Source organism: Notolepis coatsorum (genome assembly GCF_963971535.1).
Source record: "Notolepis coatsorum genome assembly, chromosome: 13".
Classification (NCBI taxonomy): Eukaryota; Metazoa; Chordata; class Actinopteri; order Aulopiformes; family Paralepididae; genus Notolepis; species Notolepis coatsorum.
Genome location: NC_140177.1, coordinates 67,642,404 through 67,664,059, shown reverse-complemented (window position 1 = coordinate 67,664,059; position 21,656 = coordinate 67,642,404).

The following is a 21,656-nucleotide window of genomic DNA, read 5'->3' as shown; positions in this document are numbered from 1 at the left end:
AACGTACTCCACAGGACCAGGAGGCCCAGTACAGCCCAGACTTCACCCCCGAGTCACTGCGCTACAAACCCCCGACTCAACTCAAGGGTGAGTTTGACGCACAGCCAGCACCGAGGAACAGCACCTGGGTACCCGGCCTCTGGTACCCACCAAGTACCAGCCCACGACAACACGTACGGGGAGACTCGCCCAGGAGGCCTCTCCCCCAACGCTCACCGATGTGCCAGCCATCCATGGCATCGTACCTTGGCACACCGACGTTGCCGGACTTTACGCACGAGGACAGAGCACAGTACACAGAATTACGGATGTGCTTAGAGACTATGATGTCCGACGTCCCTGATGAGTCGTACAAATATGCTATCCTCCTCAAGCATCTCAAGGTTCCCAGAGCGCATAATATAGCGCTGGCATATTCCAACTCAAGCACCCCATACTCCGCGGCTCTAGTAGCCCTCGACCAGCGTTATGGACGCATATGGGACTACGTGATACAAGAAATAAGGAATATTGACCGTCTCCCCCCAGCCACAGACAATAGAGCATTGGATGACCTCTCTATTAAGGTACAATCCCTGGTAGGGATGCTGGGGTCCCAAAAGGAAAAAGGGAGAAATGAACTATATGCTAACTCGAATGTAGAACGAATACTAGAGAAGCTCCCTCCAGCCCGCCAAGAGCGCTTTCGGCGGCAGAGAGACCACCGTGATCCCGACGGTCCCGAGCCATCCCTCCTAGACCTGGCCGACTTCCTCGCAAGAGAAGTCAGCAGCCTACGACTGGATACGTTCGTGCGGAGTGGACCAAGCCCAAGAGATGGACCTCGGAGATCTAATGATAACCGCCGGTCGGTGACCGTTATGCACCAAGCCGAATCAGTACCGCGGCACAAGAACCACAACACCCCCTCGACGAAAGAGAAGTGGAAGATTGTATGCCAGTACTGCGAGAAAGAACATTGGCTGTCTCAATGTGACACTTTCAAGAAGATGACCGCTGACGAGGTGAGTCAGTGGATCAAAGCCAACCGCCGCTGTTTCCGCTGCGCGCGCAGCCATATGGCAGCCGAGTGCCGCTTAAAGAAGAAATGCAGCAAGTGTGACGGCGCCCACTTGGATGTCTTGCATGACAGCAACAGGAAGAAACTCGCACCCCCAAGTAGCTCGAGAGTGAACGTCATGTATATCGACCCCGCCAGCAGCGGGAGCTCCCGAGTGCTCTTGAAAGTGGTCCGAGTGATATTAAGCTACGAGGACAAGGTCATGGACACTTACGCCGTCCTTGACGATGGGTCAGAAAAGACTCTTCTCCTCGCATCCGCTGCAGCCCGGCTGGGTCTGCGGGGGAGCGAAGAAACAATGACAATTCGTACTATAAGAAGAGACCTGAAGACCATAAAGGGTGAAAATGTATCCTTCACTATCGCAGCAATCGGGCAGCCCGAGAATCAGTATAGGATTACTAACGCTTTCACCAGCCAAGACATAGGCCTGTCACAGTACACCTACCCCATCCCCAAGCTGATGGAAAAATACGTGCACCTACGTCAACTACCTATACCGCTCATCGACGGCGCCACCCCGACCCTGCTCATAGGATCCGACCACGCACACCTCATCGTCCCAACGGACCGGGTCCACATCGGGCCCAGAGGCTGTCCAGCAGCAGCCGAGACCCGCCTAGGATGGACACTACAAGGCCCCCTCTCCAGGTCTCCCAACCGACCAGCAGCCACTCGCTGCCTCCACTCCAGAATAACAGAAGAAGACACCACCCTCTTACAGCACGTCGAGAGGCTATGGACATTAGACACAATGCCCTTTAAGAATGAAAAGAAACTCGTTCGTTCAAAGGAAGACACTTATGCCATAACCCTCCTCGAGCAGAGGACAAAGAGAGTCGAGGTCAATGGAGTGATGAGATACACAACTCCACTCTTGAGGCGAGAGGGTATGCCCACCTTCCACGCCTCAAAAGAAGCGACGGAGCGATATCTACTGAACACCGAGCGGCGTCTAGCCAGAGACCCCACTCAAGCCACTGTGTACCGCGCTGAGATTGACAAGCTAATCACAGCGGGACACATAAAGAAAATTGACATTCAAGAGGCCGATCAGACGACCGAATCATGGTACGTGCCCCACCACAAGGTCCACCACAACGGCAAGGATCGTATTGTGTTCAACTGCAGCTGCCAGATCGGACTACAGAGTCTGAATGGAGGGCTCTTGCCCGGCCCAACACTCGGCCCCTCTCTACTAGGCGTGTTGCTACGTTTCCGCCAAGACAAGGTGGCCATCAGCGGCGACATCAAAGGGATGTTCCTGCAGGTGCGACTAGTGGAAGAGGACAAGCCCCTGCTGCGGTTCTTATGGAGAGAGAGGATCGGGGATGAGCAACCATCCATCTACCAATGGGAGGTCCTCCCTTTCGGAACCACATGCAGCCCATGCTGTGCTACGTTCGCACTGCAAAAACATGGCGCAGAGGACCCAGCAGCTGACGAGGAGGTCCGACAAAGTGTAGAGAGGAGTTTCTACGTGGACAACTGTCTGCAAAGCGTCTCGACGCCAGAAGAAGCCGAAGCCCTCCTACTCAAGCTCCGCGCCTCCCTGATCAAAGGCGGCTTTGATCTCCGGCAGTGGGCCAGCAGCGACCCTCAAGTACTTCGCAGCCTCTCCCCAGAGAACAAGGCAGCAAGCAGCGAGACCTGGATGGCGACCATCCCAGGTGAAGCCCAAGAAATGACATTAGGACTAGTCTGGCGCTTCAAAACAGACTCGCTCCATTAGAGACACACACCCCTGACCAAGGAGCAGGGAAGGTCGATTTCACTACCGACCACCAGACGGAGTGTATACAGAACACTCGCCAGACAATATGACCCGTTGGGATGTATCCTACCTTACACCACCAGGGCAAAAATGATTGTACGAGAGCTGTGGGACAAGGAACAGGGCTGGGACGACCCCATACCCGACCACCTTGCTTCCACATGGAGAGAGTGGGAAAAGGAACTCAACTCGCTCCCAAATGTGAACATACGCCGCAGCTACTTCCCACCCACAGTGCGGTTGGAGACGTGCCAGATGGACCTGCACGTCTTCAGCGATGCCTCAGAAGTAGCCTACGGCTCGGTGGCTTACTTGCGGGCCCGAGAGGAGGGAGGAGAAATACACACCGCCTTCATCCTGGCTCGCTCAGGGATAGCCCCCCGCAAGCAACAATCGATCCCGCGGTTAGAGCTCTGCGCATCTCTAGTAGGCGCGCAACTCGCCACGTTAATCCAACGTGAACTCACCATCCCGGTGCAAAGAACAATCCTGTGGTCAGACTCCATGACCGTACTCACATGGATCCAGTCCGATTCGTGTAGATACAAGGTCTTCGTGGGAGTCAGAATCACAGAGATCCAAGATTTAACAGAATCAGCATGCTGGAGGTACGTGGACACGAAACAGAACCCAGCAGATGTCATCACACGGGGGATGTCCCTAGATGACCTCACACGTCACAATATCTACAGTGACGGTCCCGAGTTCCTCAAGCTCCCGGAAGAAGAGTGGCCTAACCCCACCCCACGGGAGGCTAGTCAAGAGGAGGCAGAGATGAAGAAATCTATGTTCTGTGGGTTGACGCACACACCAGTCCCCACCGACCCTAACATAGACGACTGCCCCACCCTTGAGAGTGCACAGTTAAAGACATTCCTGTGGCACCACCCTGAGGTTCCCTCCACTACTGACATTAATGCAGCTAATTACGAAGAAGCAGAACTCCTTCTGCTACAGCGAGCCCAAAGAGACTCGTTCCCCGACGAGCTAGACTGTCTGCAGGGATCAAAGCCAGTCCCGTCAGACAGCAGACTGCTCCACTTGGCCCCTGAGCGCGACGCCCATGACCTCATCAGAGTGGGTGGTCGTCTGAGACGGGCCCCGGACTTAACGGATGACGTCAAGTTCCCTATAGTTCTCAACAGCCGACACAAGGTCACCGAGCTCATCATAAAGAAATACGACGAGGATGTGCACCACGCTGGGGCAGAGAGAGTCTTCGCTGAGATCCGACGTCGCTATTGGATACTGCAAGGAAGAGAAGCAGTACGACGCTTCCAGCGGACCTGTCTAGACTGTCGCAAGTGGCGAGCACAGCCCAGTATACCCAGGATGGCTGACCTGCCTCCCTGTCGCCTCCGACTTGGCGACAAGCCCTTTCACTCCACCGGCATGGACTGCTTCGGCCCGCTGTACGTGAAGAAAGGAAGAGGGACGGAGAAGAGGTGGGGCATTGTATTCAAATGCATGACCACCCGAGCAATACACATAGAACTCCTTCCGACCATGAGTACGGACTCATTCCTTATGGCCTTCCGGAGATTCACAGCGCAAAAAGGAAAACCGTCTATATTATTGTCTGATCACGGGACAAACTTCAAAGGCGGAGAAAGAGAGCTGAGAGAGAGCTTCCAAGCTATGGGCCCAGAACTTAAGACCCACCTCGCTCCCTCTCAGATTGACTTCCAGTTTAACCCCCCGAACACCCCTCACTTCGGGGGAACCTGGGAACGAGAAGTACGTTCAATAAAGACAGCCCTGTACGCCGTGCTTGGGGCCCAGACCGTGGCTGAAGAAGTCCTCACGACAGTCCTCACAGAGATCGAGGGAGTATTGAACTCAAAGCCCCTCGGTTACGTCTCAAGTGATGTAGCAGATGTCGACCCAGTCACCCCCAACACTCTCTTGATGGGGCGGCTGGACCCCGCGCTCCCACAGACGGTGTACAGACCTGAAGAAGCGAACGGCCGAAGAATGTGGAGGTACAGTCAAGTATTGGCTGACAAGTTTTGGAACAGTTTCCTCCTCCACTACCTACCGTCTCTACAAACCCGCCAGAAATGGATAAAAGATAGAAACAACTTGACGAGGATACAGTCGTCATGATCGTGGACCAGTCACTACCCCGAGCTATGTGGCCGGCCGGCCGCGTAAGCAAAGTGATCACTGGCGCCGACGGAAAGGTCAGAGTGGCAGAAGTTCTTGTCCAGGGACGGACATACACCCGACCCGTGGTGAGGCTGATAGAGTTGCCAAGGCTCCCTGACTCCCTTGATGACGACCATGACCCACTGACTTTGTGAATTGCCCTACTCCCCACAACAGACATTGAGTAGTTGACAAGACGGTTAATCTGTCTCTGCTTATCTAATTAGGTGCAGACTAATTAGGAGGCGGCTGTTACAAAGGGTCAGATTAAACCGAATATATATATTTATTGCTTGAGATCCCTTGTATAATATTTGTATATTGTTTGATATCCCTTGTATATTCTTTGTATATATACACGGAATATCCCTTTACCTGGGTACAAACCAGATAATATTCGTTCTCCTATTGGACAGCGACCCCTAGGCGCCAACGGCCATACCCCCAATGGCAAGTTCAAAGGCAACGCCAAGGCATGTCTCAACATGTCCAGGTTTGCGCAGTAATACGAGACAGAACTGAGGTTGGCACTAGATTATTCACCTTACGTATAAATACGTTGCAGGTGGATACAGCAGTAGTTCTTATCCTAAACGTTGAAGCCTTCACCACGAGACAACGTGCCGTGAAGTGGGCCTCTTTGCCCCTGAATAGAGCCTTGAGAACCGCGTGCGAATATATAGCTAAAGTGTCAGAGTTTAACGCAGTATCGTTGAGTTCGACTTATTCTAATGTGAAGTAATAGTCTATCATTTATAGTGTATCGTGCGGCTACCGTTCTTCAGTGACCAGCATTACCACCGGTTCGTCGTACCTATAGCTAGTGCACTTATCCAGGCTGGGCGGCCTAAACTCGTGCCACCACCCGAGGAGTCCTAGACGAGAACCGTTGGATATGTACACCGGAGAACCTACACCGGCGAATGCAGAGCCTTTTCTGGCTGGATTATATTGCTTTGGTACCGTGACTGCTGGAGCAGAGAACCGTCTACCCCACTATCGTGTGGGATCTACCCCTGTGAGGAGCACCCTCGAGCCCGCCTCTAGGACCAGAGGCTGGCTAGCTTTCATCCATGCTGTCGGGCATACTGGATTATAGCTGTTGCTTTGTCTGCGGACCAAGGGAGTACTGCACTGGCTCCTGTATCTGGAGCCTCGTTATTCCGCGTTGACCCAGACTTTGCACCCGAACATTCCTCTACCCTGCCGGCTTACAACCGGAGGGAACCCCCCAGTGTCTCCAGCTGACTATTAGTGTGCCTTATGTAATTGCTATGCTACAGGTGGCGTCAGTTTATACCCATCTTACTATTCTCATGGACTTACGCTCTTGACCTACTTTAAGTGTTCTTCGCCTTACAAGCTCAAGTATAATTCTCAATCTGTAACCTACCGTTGCTGCTCTAATAATAATAAATCCCTCTAACTAGAACTTTATGTGTCATTGCCGTATTCTTGTGTGGGTGTTCACCAGATATATTCATGTACTGTATGGCCAGTAATTAAAGTACATAACTAAGTAGTGGTTTAATAATACCATACTCTCAATACAGTCAGGGAATTGTACCCCTCAGTTACAGTTACACTGTGGGGGAAATAAAATAGTACAGTCGATTACAGTAAATATCAGTATCTGTTATTATGCAAGCTGGTGATACTATATCCAAATTGAACTCGGCCATTTGAAAGATACTATATGTATATATATATATAAATGTGCGAATTGGCTATAATAAGGTAATGTATAAGCATATATTCTATATTCTATAATAATATTTCAAATTGCATTGGTCCGGATGGGAGAATTCAGTGCTGTATATACAGAACCTTCAGTTTGATCATCTTCCCTTTATCAATTTCCTTAGATCTTTTGTACATATGATCTCAAGAGGGTACTGAATGAGCTCAGTGGCAGTTTTTTAAGTTTGGTCATTATTATCATGGTTTTATTCACTGTCAAAGATGAAAAGAAAAATCATAATTCATATTTTCCTTTGTTTCATCACAATTTAAGCAAGCCTAGTAATAGACACAATATTTCTGACACTGAGAATACATTCATTGAGGTCCATAGATGTTCCTAGATACCAAGAATATGCAAATAGCCCTTGTAGAAGTGGAGCAATATTCCATTTACCTAGGTCTACATTTTATGCAGATTTTCACCTGGGGTGGAACAGGTTAGCGCCTAAACTTAACCCTTCTAACCTTAACCAACTCCGAAACAATGCCTAACCTTAACCTTAACCTTAACCAACTCCGAAACAATGCCTAACCTTAACCTTAACCTTAACCATAACCAACTCCGAAAGAATATTGCCATTCTCTAAGACAAACTCTAACCTTAACCAGCTCCTTAACAGCGCCTAAACTTAACCCTTCTAACCTTAACCAACTCCGAAACAATGCCTAACCTTAACCTTAACCAACTCCGAAACAATGCTTAAAGTTAACATGCCTAAACTTAACCGGCGAAAGAATGCACATAAAAAAAAAATTTAAGGGAATCGAACTTGTCACCAACGGACCGCAGGATCCACAGCAAGGTGGCACTACCAGTTGAGCTAGTTGTTGATGTTAAAAAAGGGGGGATTACTGCTACATAATGCTGCTGCGACAGAGCTCCGCGGCAGAGCGGAGCGGCATCACCGCGGGGGCGTGGCTAGACGCAAGTTGGGCATGGCCAGAGCCGTATAATTAAGAGTTCCGACACTCCCGCCCACTTGGTTGTTATCGTGGAATGCGGAAGTAAAGCGCCTCAGGGGGGGCACGTAGTTCAAGTCTCAGCTCAACGCCATGCATTTTCATTGTTGCAACTTGCCGAGCGGCACTCGCTGGTAAGTTTACTTTACTTTACTTACTTTGTACATTTTAACGCATTAGCAGACCACTCATGGATTTAGTCAATATTGGTATTTTATGTAGCAAGCTTTAGTTAATGTTGATCGTAAGTTAATAGCTTGTTAGATTCTAAATGCAGTTAGAACGTTACCATACTGACGTTGGCTGGCCTACGCCTAACGTTATATTTACCAAATTATTTGCAGTTATTATATTGGTGTTCATTAGTTTATCATTGTTTATTAGATTTATTGTTAAAGTGAGCAACACGAGATAGACTGGTCTTCATATAAGGTACAGTAAGGTTATAATATGACAATAACACATGACACTAGATAGACTGGTCTTCATATAAGGTACAGTAAGGTTATAATATATAGACAATAACACATGACACTAGATAGACTGGTCTTCATATAAGGTACAGTAAGGTTATAATATATAGACAATAACACATGACACTAGATAGACTGGTCTTCATATAAGGTACAGTAAGGTTACATAATAATATAATATATAGACAATAACACAGTGGATACAGACCTGTCTGGCTCTCCTCTCGTGGTCTTGACTCTAATGAGAGACGTGTTCCAGTCATTTGGAGTTGTGAAGTTGATTATTATTAGTAGTAATGTAGTTTGTATATTATTAGTAGATATGTAGGTTGTATATTATTAGTAGAAATGTACAGGCTCCACCCCACAGTATGTATATTTCTCTCCCACCCACCCCCTCCTAATGTACAGTCCCCTCCCCATCATATGTATATACTCTGTCAGGATCTATGGGTAACAGTACTGTATATTTGAATACCGTTTATGTCACAAATGTATCAGTACTAAATACCTGTATGTTGTGTACAGTATGTCATAAATGTCAATATGACATTGCATGCTGTGGAATGGAAATGTTAAAGATGAGAAGAGATACAAGATGTGTGTTGTTGTAGAGTGCATGAGAAACTCCATAACTCTATCTCCCTGTTTTGTTTTCTAGGATAAATTACCACTATAATGACGTGCGTGCGTGTGTCCAGTCTGAGGTGAGCAGCAGTCGTGACAGAAAGGCCCTAGCACTACAAACAACAGGATTGGAAGACTGGACCTCTACATGGACATATTATAGGCCTATAATAATAAAAAATGTGTGGAATGCAATTGGTTGCTTTGTATATTTTGTACTGTTGACCAAACTTCTTTCTTGGCTTAATTGAGTAGTATCAATGGTTACAGTATGAAAAATGTAAATGCTAAGAAATGCAGAGTAAACAGCTTGAGGTATGATATTCACTGCATTTCCATATTCACTTTGTGCATGTATGAATGTCTTATAGATAGCATTAAGATGTGTGTATTTATGACCATAGAAGCACAAGAAAAATATGAATGCATACATACTGTAAATGTTACAGTATGTAACGTTAGCCTATGCAAATAATATTTTTTGTAACTTATCCTAGGTTATGGGACAGTCCACAGAAAAACTGACTAATGCTGTCTCTCTGCCACTCCCCTGAAATGCTATTATATTGAATATAAAGTGTTGTCAACATATAACTGTAATGTGGGCTGATTAATACAATTATGCTTGAGTGTTTAACAACTGCCGTGATATGGCTAATGTAAAAGAATAGTCATCATGACAGTAGCTATAGTAACGTTCGAAATTGCCGTCATCGACCTAGTGATATAAAGTAATATAATGTAAATATTAAAGTAGCAGATATGTAAATGATATATCGCAACAGTGATCAATGCACATTGTATTAATAAGTACCAAAAATTGCTGTAACTAGTAGCAGAGCCGTATAATTAGTTCTGCCATTCTGTACCGTTGAAATCAAGTTGACAGGAAGCCAAATTGGAACTACAGGTAGCTACGTGAGCCACGTGATATCCTGTCGGCGAGATCAAAGCGTGTCGCAACTCTCAATTATACGGCTCTGGGCGTGGCTAGACACAAGTTGGTTGCCTTTAATATTTAGGCTTCCTGGAACTCCTTCTCCTTCCTGTTCTGAGTTCTTTATTTTCTTGGCATTGCAATGCAGGCACAATTCAAATGAATCCTGCTTACTGTGTGATGTTTCACAACTCAGATAACCTTCAGCTTCTATCCCCATGCATCAGAATGCTGAATTGACTTATTACATTATTCATTGATTTAATTGTATGTTTGATACAGACACAGTTTAAAACCTGACCGTCTTTCTTCCTAAAAGTTCAAAGAGCATTTGAGCAGCATTAATGTAGCATTAATGTAATAATTAGCAGGAGCAACAGTGAAAAGCAGCTTGCAGCATCAGAAACAGGAGATCTTTGACTGTAGTGAACAAAAAGGCACAATTATTTCCTATTTGGCTACAGCTTAACCCAACAGACCCATTCAAAGGCACACGACTATATAGACTGCACAGAACAAACTCATATCAAATTAACCTCTTAACACATTGACTGCCGGCTATTATCCTCATCCTTAGCAGCTGACACCAGCACTGTAAACGGTGGGAGTCGCTCACCTTGTTTGCAGGGCTATAACTATTTAAATATTATAGCTATATACAATACTATGGCCCATTTGACACCGGGTATCTATCGTTCAAGATGTGAAAAAGGAATATTTTTTCCATCTATACATTGTCATTTTATACCGTGGTGAATATAAGTATAGTTTTAGAGTGGTCTAGGATAATTCCTGGAACGCTAGTAATAGGCCACGACGCATATTATACTTAATCCATTGGCATTTCGTCCCTATACACGCTACAATTAAAAATTCAAATGCATATGATCGGTATATTATGTTCCATCATGCATGCATGAAAGGGGGGGGGGTAGTTTATGATTAATTGATTGTCAATAACGGCATTCGTTAGTACAACAGCATACGTTGATCAGAGCGATGGCTCTGATGGCAATGGACAACCAAGCTGAAATTAACGCTAGATTGCTCTTGCCTGTGGCCGATGAGACTGCAAAAAGAATATTCCAATTATTTGATTGCCATCTGCTAGATCGTATGCAGTGGCGATTCTAGGATTTTTTTTAGCAGGGGGGCACAGGGGGGGCATGAGCCAGTATGGGGGGGCACCAAAATAATAATAATAATAAAAAAAGATTATAGCTACGTATGACCGGTAAGTATAACGGAAGTTGGGTTTATCTTGACAGGTAGACTAAGTGTAGCAGATAAGGTATAAAGGTAAGTATATTAGGTTACATTATTTTACCAATAGCAGACCAGACAACTCTTTTCAGTCATTGGGGTTCATAGAAAATATTTTATTGGCACCACTGCTGTACAAGTCTCTTTTTTTTCACATGAAAAACACAACAACACAATAATAATAATACATAAGACATCACAGGACACTGTTAAGCCTATTATGAATCGTTTTCAAATAAACGCTAGATTATCGATAGTATATGTGTACGTATGCACGCTAATAGACGCAAGCTGAAAAATCGATTCTCTTATTTCCTCATCAGCGATCACAGCCAAACAGCCACATCACACATAGGGGACACGCTGTTATCTCAGCGAATACAGCTCTGATTACCCCAAGACTGATAACATAGATTCCTTACCTTAGATCAGATGTTCTCCAAAAAGATTATTCCAATTCCTGAACGCCATTCCAAATATCGATCACGCTTATTGATTATTATTGGCTGCTGTAAATATATATTCCAGGCTGATTTCCGTCCCACGATCAGATCCCTCTTGAGCAGACTGCTCGCCAGCACAAGGAGCCAGTTGGCTCCACCTCTACAGATCTACAGATCCTAGGTCAGTCTAAGCGACTGACCTGCAGTTACACAGGGATAGACGATAGGGGGCGCTTTTTTCCAATCTGAGCTCCTGTAGGGGCTGGTGTACCAACAGGAGACTCGGTTGATGAAATATGAATTCATATCGCTAATAAAAAAATAAAACGATAATAAACGTCGTCGGCACTCAGTGGGGGGGGGGCTAATAAAACGAGATATGTCGTCCGTGGCACTGAAAGGGTTAAGTGGTTAATGTTTTAAAAAAAAATTAAAATGTGTAGCCAAGAGTAAAGACCATAACCCTATCAAAAACAGTAGTCAAAGTGTATATTTTCATTTTTACCGATGTTTTATACGATTTATCGGAAATACGAATTTATCAGAAAATGCTAATTATCGTAAAACCGCAAGGAAATGACTAAATCCAGATTCAACCCTGCCATTGGAAAGTGGAGCATTTTCCATATCCATAGATGTATGATTTGGCCATAATAAGGTCAAGTTCAAGGTCAAACATGAATTCATAATTGAAAAATCGATTATCATTTATTACTGTATCTACAAATCCTTCTGTTTAATCATCTTCCCTTTATTCATTTGCTTAGATTTTTTGTACACATGATCTCAATAAGGTGGTGAATGAGCTCAGTGAGCATTTTCGCGTACCCCGCAGATTTAACATGGTATATTATTCACAGAATTTCCCGCAAACCAACACACACATTTCAAAACATGAGTGTGCATAAGAGATAAGACAGTCTCTCTCTCTCTCTCTCTCTCTCTCTCTCTCTCTCTCTCTCTCTCTCTCTCTCTCTCTCTCTCTCTCTCTCTCTCTCTCTCTCTCTCTCTCACACAAACACACTCGCGCACACACACACTGAGTAGCCTATACTGTGCACCATAAGCCCCCCTTCCCCCCGCCCACCCCCTCCCAATGTACAGTTTCCTCCCCATCATATGTATATATTTTCTGTTAGGATCTCTGTTTAACAGTACTGTATATTTGCATTTCTTGTATGTCACAAATGTAACAGTTCTGTATACCTGTATGTCATAAATGTCATGATATATATCTGTATATCTGTATGTTGCGTATGTCATAAATGTCACTATGAATTGAAAATGGGGGACCCTGATGTAAACAAGACGAAAGTCTTTCTCTGGTCTGCATCCCCTTAACAATTGTGTGTATTGAGCCATAATGTATTGTACCCATTCTGCAATCTGTTAAATAAAGTTTTCATTCGTTCATTCATTCAGCCAAAAACACCATGCAATGTGTAGCACTAACAGTAACAGCTGTTCGCCACGGACCAGTTCTAGATTCGAATGAGGAGAGGAGTAATATACACAGTTAAAGGAATGGCAGACCAGAGACAAGGTTATAACAATGACCGGTATTTTATTCTCAAACAGCGCGCTAGCTAGACAATTACAATACATACAAACGTGAAATAGTGTGAAATATCCCCTTTTAGTTTCTTTCTCTAACCACTCCTTCTTTCAGGAGGGTTAGTTCGATATCAAGTTATAGGTTGATTGGATCAACACATTTGGTTCGGTTCAGACGTCTCTGAGGTTATCACTAGCTAAAAGCTAGGTTTAAGGTTGGACATTAGATGTATCCCCTTTTCGTGAGTAACTCGTTATCTTTTCTTCTGCAATTCCAGATCATTAAACTCTATATCAGTTTATCATTTCAATTCGGTAGGTAAGTGTTTTAATTTAAGTGTGCAGGGAATGCAAGTACCTTATTAGGTGAAATTACCCTTTAAACTCTTCCTTTGCAGGTGTAATACGAACAAAGTACCAATAGAAATATGCAAGGTTATAGGAATGCAAATACCTTATTAGGTGAAATTACCCTTTAAACCAGCTTTATTTACAGGAGAACCATCAGCGATTCAACTATAATCAATATGTTATCAATGAGATTCAAGTATTTTATTGGGTGCATTTACCATTTAACTCTCCCTTTTTACAGGAGAATTATCAGTAGTTCAAGTATATTATTGGGTGCATTTACCCTTTAACTCTCCCTTTTTACAGAAGAATTATCAGTAGTTCAAGTATCTTATTGGGTGCATTTACCCTTTAACTCTCCCCCTTTTTTTTTACAGGAGAAAAATCAGTACCCATATATACAATGTGCATCAATCAAATACAAAATACAATATCAAAATACAAAAGGTGAAACGGGGTCAAAAGCCCTTGGAAGTCCTTGTGTTCTCGTTCAATCAGTTCGTATCATAGAAAAGTCGTATAGGTCATAATATCCTTGGAAGTTCTTGTGACTCAAGTTCAATTAGTTCGTTAATTCCTGATCCACTCCCTCACTGGGAATGAGGAAGGTAATTCACAATCCTACCAGACTGTTGGGGCAACAGGGTGTTGAGGCAACAGGGGTAACAGATCAGGCTCCTGGGTATAGCCCTGATCTAGATCTGAGGTTCTTTGGGTTGGCTCGCCATCTTGTGTCGGTCCGGCACACCGCCTCGTCCCGCGTGGGCACACATGATGAGTGGTGGTCGGTCGGGACTCCTGGGAACTCTTCCCGGGGGTGGAAACGGGGTGCTAGAAAACCTGGCCTGCGTAACAGGCATTCAGAAAATATAAGCTATTTATTTACCATCTTTCATTGCTTTATCATCTTTTCATTGCTTTTAGAATGAATAATCAATCAGGCTACTTTTGGCTATGCTAAGCTAAAGTAGGCTACAATATTATATTAAACTATCAAAAGCAGTCAAAATGTATATAGACCATGTTTTTATCATACAGCATATCGTACAGTTATATCTATAACCATTGTTCTGCCTCCCAGGCAGTGTATATGGGTTTGATTTGCTTTAGCACCACCTGTTGGTCGAACTTGGTATATACAGGAAGTGGGACCTCATGGTAAAACAGGAAGTGGTAGCTCACAGATAAACAGGAAGTGGGACCTGCAGCTTCACCAGGGAGAGAGTTCTCATTATGAACAACATGCTGTTTTTATCTGTTGTAATCCTTTGATTTGCCCCATCGTAAGCATTGTCTGTAAGTAATCCTTTATTGTTTGCAAGGTTATCTTTCAGTTTTGAAGTATATTGTCGTAGATGGGTCGCTGTTATGTTCGTATTCTATTACCTATGATACATGCTAATGGCAGATACAGTAGATGTGCATAATACTTGGAATGTTTAGTACAACATGTCTACATATAATCATTTAGTACACTTACTGTATATCTATACTTTTTACGTGCACTAGTAGTAACACTATGCACTTCATTCTGTTTCAGTTTTACTCATATCCTAGCAACAAGAACTGCATTAAACAAGAAACGAGGAAGTTACGTTGACTCGTGTTGCTTATTGGAGAAGAGTTTGGCTGGCCGTCTACCTTTGATTGGGAACATCATCGGGAGGACAGCACAGTAAAAAGACAAGCGACCAGCTGGTGCAACGTCGATCCCTTCGACAGATCAGAATAGCATTATGGAACCCGCCAAAGAGAACGACACAACCTCTCAAGCCAGCGCAAGCAGCGACCGCTTATCTACAGCTTCAGCCAGCACAGCAACAAGGGCCCGTATAAGGGCAGAGGCAGCGCGCGTACGTGCATCATTTGCAGGGAGAGATGCCCAACTGGCTCTGGAGAAGGCTAGACTGGACGCTGAATTGGGAGCTTTGACTCTCCAAAGAGAGGCAGCCGTCGCCATAGCACAGGCAGAGGTATTGGAGGCAGCCGAACAGCAGGTTAGAACACCGCCCAGCAGAGGCAGGAGGACGCTCTCAGGGAGAGACATTGCCGACCGGACAAGTGCCTATGTAAACCAACAGAACGAGTTACATAAAACTTCGCGTTGCGATGTCTTCGCCCCCTTGTCTATTCGATTCGATGGCAGTCTAATCCAATGGGGAACCGCATACGAGGATTTGCGACCTAACTCCCCTACCCAGGAGCCTGTCATGCTGCCCGGAGAGCACGTCACACCGTTCCACACGACCCCCTCCAAAACACATCGTCATGCCGACGAGACCTATCAGGACGAATTTAAGCCACGTATCCAAAATATGAACCCTTCAGCTCGACCCTATACTCCTCATTACCACACCCCACCAGCTAACCCCGCCAAAACCCCTGAGATAACAGACTTTGTTAAATACTTAGCACGTCGGGAGCTAGTGACAACAGGACTCAACCAGTTCGACGACCAACCCGAGAGTTTTCGGGCATGGCAGTCGTCATTCCTCAACGCCATCAGAGGTCTCAATCTTTCAGCCAGTGAAGAATTGGATCTCTTGACCAAGTGGCTAGGCAAGGAATCATCCCACCACGTCAGGAGAATGCGTCAGATACACGTCAACGATCCCGAAGCAGCACTGAGGAAGGCATGGGATAGACTAAGCAGGTGTTATGCCTCACCCGAGGTAATTGAAAATACTCTTTTCAAGAAACTGGATGCGTTTCCTAGGATCTCCAGTAAAGACTATATCAAACTCATGGAGCTTGGAGACCTCCTTATGGAGTTCCAGTCTGCAAAGGAGGATGGATACCTACCCGGGTTGGCCTTCCTGGACACCGCTCGTGGCATCAACCCTATAGTAGAGAAACTCCCATACGCCCTACAGGAGAAATGGATATCCCAAGGCTCCAGGTTCAAAGACGAAAACGACAGCCTCTTTCCCCCATTCTCCTACTTCACTAGATTGATTTGCTATGAAGCACGCATCAGGAACGACCCAAGCTTTGCTCTCCCCAGCAACAGTCCTCTTGTGAGAGATAGGCCAGCCTATCAGACAGGGAGAACCCCAGTGTCAGTCCACAAGACAGACGTCTCCCCAGACACCGAACAGGACACAAACATATTTCCAAGGCAAATTGAGAATCCAGGAAAGAACTGCCCTATCCATCGCGCACCACACCCATTAAGTAGGTGCTATGGTTTTAGAGCAAAACCACTCGACGAGAGAAGGGCCTTCCTCCGCGAAAATGGGATGTGTTACAGGTGTTGCGCATCATACTCCCATTTAGCCAGGGACTGTAAACTTTCCGTGAAATGCGATGAGTGTGAGAGTGACCGGCATATCGCAGCTATGCATCCTGGCCCAACATCGCAAGCAGTTCCAACGCCGGCACCAGAGGATAACGAGGAGGAGGAAGAAGATCTTATCGTCACCTCACACTGCACTGAGGTTTGCAGCAAAAGGCAGCCAGCAACGTCCTGCTCTAAAATATGTCTGGTTCAAGTCTTTCCCCAGGGGCAGCGTCACAGGGCGGTCAAGATGTACGCCGTACTCGATGAGCAGAGTAACCGCTCATTAGCAAGGCCAGAATTCTTCGAGCTATTTAATGTCAAGAGCTACTCCTCCCCCTACTCATTAAGAACATGTGCTGGGGTCGTCAACACGTCTGGAAGAAAGGCGGAAGGCTTCCAAATCGAGCCGGTGGATGGAGGAACTAGCCTCACGTTACCACCACTGATCGAGTACAAGCAAATCCTTACCAACAGGTCAGAAATACCGACTCCAAAGGCAGCTCGCTTCCATTCCCATCTGAAGTCCGTCGCAGGTCACCTCCCGGAGCTCGACCCAAACGCTCAAATCCTCCTTTTGCTAGGAAGAGACATCATACGAGTACATAAGGTGAGACAGCAGGTCAACGGCCCTCACGACGCCCCCTTTGCTCACAGATTGGATTTGGGATGGGTCGTGGTTGGGGAAGTGTGCCTTGGGAACACACACAAGCCTAGCGTGAGCACCTTCAGGACCCACGTGCTAGAGAATGGATGCCCTTCCTACTTGACACCCTGCAACAACTTCATGGACCTGAAAGAGAGAACGTGGCATGGCGGGGATCAACAGAATGGCCTCATCAACACACACAGATCCAACTCGGAGAGAGTTACAGCGGATAACTCAGGACGAACCCCTGCCATATCAGGACACGTCCCCGCCGTCTCAGGACACGCCCCTGTCGTCTCAGGACACGCCCTTGTCATCTCAGGACACGCCCCTGCTGTATCAGGACACGTCCCCGCCGTCTCAGGACACGTCCCCGCTGTCTCAGGACACGCCCCTGCGGTCTCCGGTCACGCCCCTGCTGTCTCCGGACGGGCCCCAGCTGTCTCCGGACACGCCCCCGCTGTCTCCGGACACTCCCCTGCTGTCTCCGGACACGCCCCTACTGTCCCCGGACACTCCCCTGCTGTCTCCGGACACGCCCCTGCTGTATCCGGACACTCCCCTGCTGTCTCTGGACACGCCCCTGCCATCCCCGGACACTCCCCTGCTGTCTCCGGACACGCCCCTGCTGTCTCCGGACACCCCCCTGCTGTCCCCGGACACTCCCCTGCTGTCTCCGGACACGCCCCTGCCGTCTCCGGACACTCCCTTGCTGTCTCCGGACACTCTCCTGCTGTCTCCGGACATGCCCCTGTCGTCTCCGGACACTCCCCTGCCTCCTCCGGACACGCCCCTGCTGTCTCAGGACACTCCCCCTCCCCTGCTTCAGGACACCCTTCCAACTTCACAGACCTGAAAGAGAGAACGCGGCACTGCGGGGAGCAACAGAACGGCCTGATCAGTGCACACAAATCCAGCTCGGAGAGAGTTACAGGGGACAACCTGGGTCGCAGTGTGTGCCAAACAACTGCTAACGACAACAGGCTTGCCTTATCCATAGAAGATACCGTCATTTTAAATATTATGGTTATTATTATATTATCAGAGACGTACAGGGATGAGAGGAACAGCTGGGTTCCCCCACTACCCTTCAAGATGCCACGAAGACGACTCCCAAACAACCGCAAGCACGCACTCAATCGCCCTACTTCACTGTGTCGAACCTTCGATAGGAAACCTGGAGATTTCTCAGACAAGGACCTCCAACGAAGCCAATGGAGACAGGTGCAAGCCCTTGCCAGCACATTCTTGACCCGCTGGAGACATGAGTACCTCCCGACACTGCAGAGTCGTCGCAAGTGGGTCGAAGATCACCGCAACTTACGGCGACGTTGTGCCGTTGAAAGACAGCCAAGCTGCAAGGAACGAGTGGCGTATGGCACTGGTAACTTCCACCTTCCCAAGCCAGGACGGAAAGGTGCGTAAGGTCGAAGTAAAGACCACAGCTCAAGGAAGTCCAAAGACATTCCTGAGACCCGTTTCAGAAATCGTGCTTCTTTTGCCTAAAGAGGACTAAAGTTATGTGTTAAGTTAATGTGTACTATAGCGTACACGTTTAATGTGGGGAGTGTTCTGCCTCCCAGGCAGTGTATATGGGTTTGATTTGCTTTAGCACCACCTGTTGGTCGAACTTGGTATATACAGGAAGTGGGACCTCATGGTAAAACAGGAAGTGGTAGCTCACAGATAAACAGGAAGTGGGACCTGCAGCTTCACCAGGGAGAGAGTTCTCATTATGAACAACATGCTGTTTTTATCTGTTGTAATCCTTTGATTTGCCCCATCGTAAGCATTGTCTGTAAGTAATCCTTTATTGTTTGCAAGGTTATCTTTCAGTTTTGAAGTATATTGTCGTAGATGGGTCGCTGTTATGTTCGTATTCTATTACCTATGATACATGCTAATGGCAGATACAGTAGATGTGCATAATACTTGGAATGTTTAGTACAACATGTCTACATATAATCATTTAGTACACTTACTGTATATCTATACTTTTTACGTGCACTAGTAGTAACACTATGCACTTCATTCTGTTTCAGTTTTACTCATATCCTAGCAACAAGAACTGCATTAAACAAGAAACGAGGAAGTTACGTTGACTCGTGTTGCTTATTGGAGAAGAGTTTGGCTGGCCGTCTACCTTTGATTGGGAACATCATCGGGAGGACAGCACAACCATAGTTATATGAGTATAGCGGACGCTCTGCGTCCTTCTGGAACACATCCTTACGCCAGTATAATACTGAATAAAATCTCCACATCCACCTTTATACACCTATTCGCCTGGCCACACCCCCATCCGCTTCTCTACATAAGCAGGGGTGTGGCCATTAGGGCTGACCTTTGAAGCTTTTTTTGGCAATCAAAGCTTCGGGGCCGAGCTTCGATTTTAATTCGAAGCTCAGAGAAAAAAATATATATATATATAATTAATTAATTTTTATTTTTTATTTTTTTTATCTTATGTTGTGGGACTTGTACAGCACTTTGGTAAACTTTGTTGTTTTAAAATAAAATTTTGATGTATCACTTTGGAAGGTGTTCGGCTGTTACAAGTGAACATTGAAAAATAAAGGCACAACATTTAGAGACGTCCCCGTCGTAGCGTTCTGGTGCGGGGACATGGGGCTCCCTGTACGGGGGCGCGACAGGTGGGGTAGCCACCCAACTCCTCGTCCAATCAACAGTCATCTCCCGCCTCGACTACTGCAACGCACTGCTCGCTGGCCTCCCGGCCAGTGCCACTAAGCCTCTTCAACTCATTCAGAACGCAGCGGCCCGCCTGATCTCAAACCTACCGAAGTCGGCCCATGTCACCCCACTTCTTAGGGACCTGCACTGGCTCCCCATTGCTGCACGAATCCGCTTCAAGGCCCTCGACCTGGCATACCGTGCGGCAAAGGGAACCGCTCCCGCCTACCTCCGGTCAATGGTCTCTAACTACACACCCGCAAGACCCCTACGCTCTGCATCTTCTGGCCGCCTCAGACCTACTCCTATCCAAGCTCCGGGAGGGTCATCAAAGAGAAGTCGCCTATTCTCAGTCCTTGCCCCACAATGGTGGAATGGACTACCCACCCCAGTTAGGACAGCCGAAACCCATCCAATCTTTCGCCGTCGACTAAAGACGCACTTCTTCAACCATTATCTGAATTAAAAAAAAATTTAAATAAAAATCTAACCCTAACTAACCTTACTGTCATGCACTTGTCCTAATAAACTAACCTACACTGTAGCACTCAACACTTTATGAACATTGTTACTCAGCTGATAGAGTTGTGCCCTTCCTGATGACTTGTCGTACAGAACTTGTAAGTCGCTTTGGATAAAAGCGTCAGCTAAATGACTAAATGTAAATGTAAATAGGTAGGCTGGGCTGTGATGTATGCATCAATACGGTTACATTGTTTGTCTCACTCCCGCAGAGCTGAGCGTGAGAGCGCGGAGTTGGGCAGTGGTCTCTAGTGAACGAGAGTGTTGTTATTATTATTATTATTATTATTATTATTATTATTATTATTATTATTATTATTATTATTATTATTATTATTATTATTATTATTATTATTATTATTATTATTATTATTATTATTATTATTATATCACTTATCTCAGCACCCCCGCCGCTGACTGAGTTCCCGCGGCCCTGCTGATGACTTCTTCGTCGACAAGTCTGCTGCACATGTCCTTGTTGTTTTCAACACAGATAATCTCCATGTGCTTGTTGTAGAGAGGAGGAGTCGAGGCGCCGCTTACATTTGTTTCATTGGAATGGAGGTGCAAGATTTTGGAAAAAATTAAATAAAAATGTTTTTATTTTTTTGTAAACTTTGATTATTTTTTTAAATGTTCGAAGCTCATGCCATCGAACGAAGTTTCGAAGCTTAGAAGTATTTAAGACAGCCCTAGTGGCCATACTATCAGCTCCTTCCCAAGCATCATGGGGTCAAGGGCAAAAACCCAACCCTGTGGCAAGGCCGTATCAGCTGAGTGCGAAGGAGGACCCAGCCCCAGGAAGGGACTGGAAAAGGGGGCCTGGTGAGGCCAACGACGCTGCAGCATCGAGACCCCACCAGGCGGTCACTAGTGACACCACCCCCCACATCGCCAGCGTATTCGGACAGGGCCCATCCAAGAGCAGGCCCTTCCCCACACAGCACGCCGCCCCGAAGCACTCAAGAGGCTACACCCACAGCGAGACCAGGCAGCGCACCGGGGAGACAACCCTCAATCCAGGCAACAGGCCACTCGACCTGAGCCTGGAGCACTGCGGACTAGACAGGCGCCAAAGGGGTCTGCTGAAAACAGCACCCCGGCGGAAGGGGCGTATGCTGGTATGCTGTGCACCATGTCGCAACCTCCACAAAAAAAAACCTGACCCTCTAGAGGGGCAG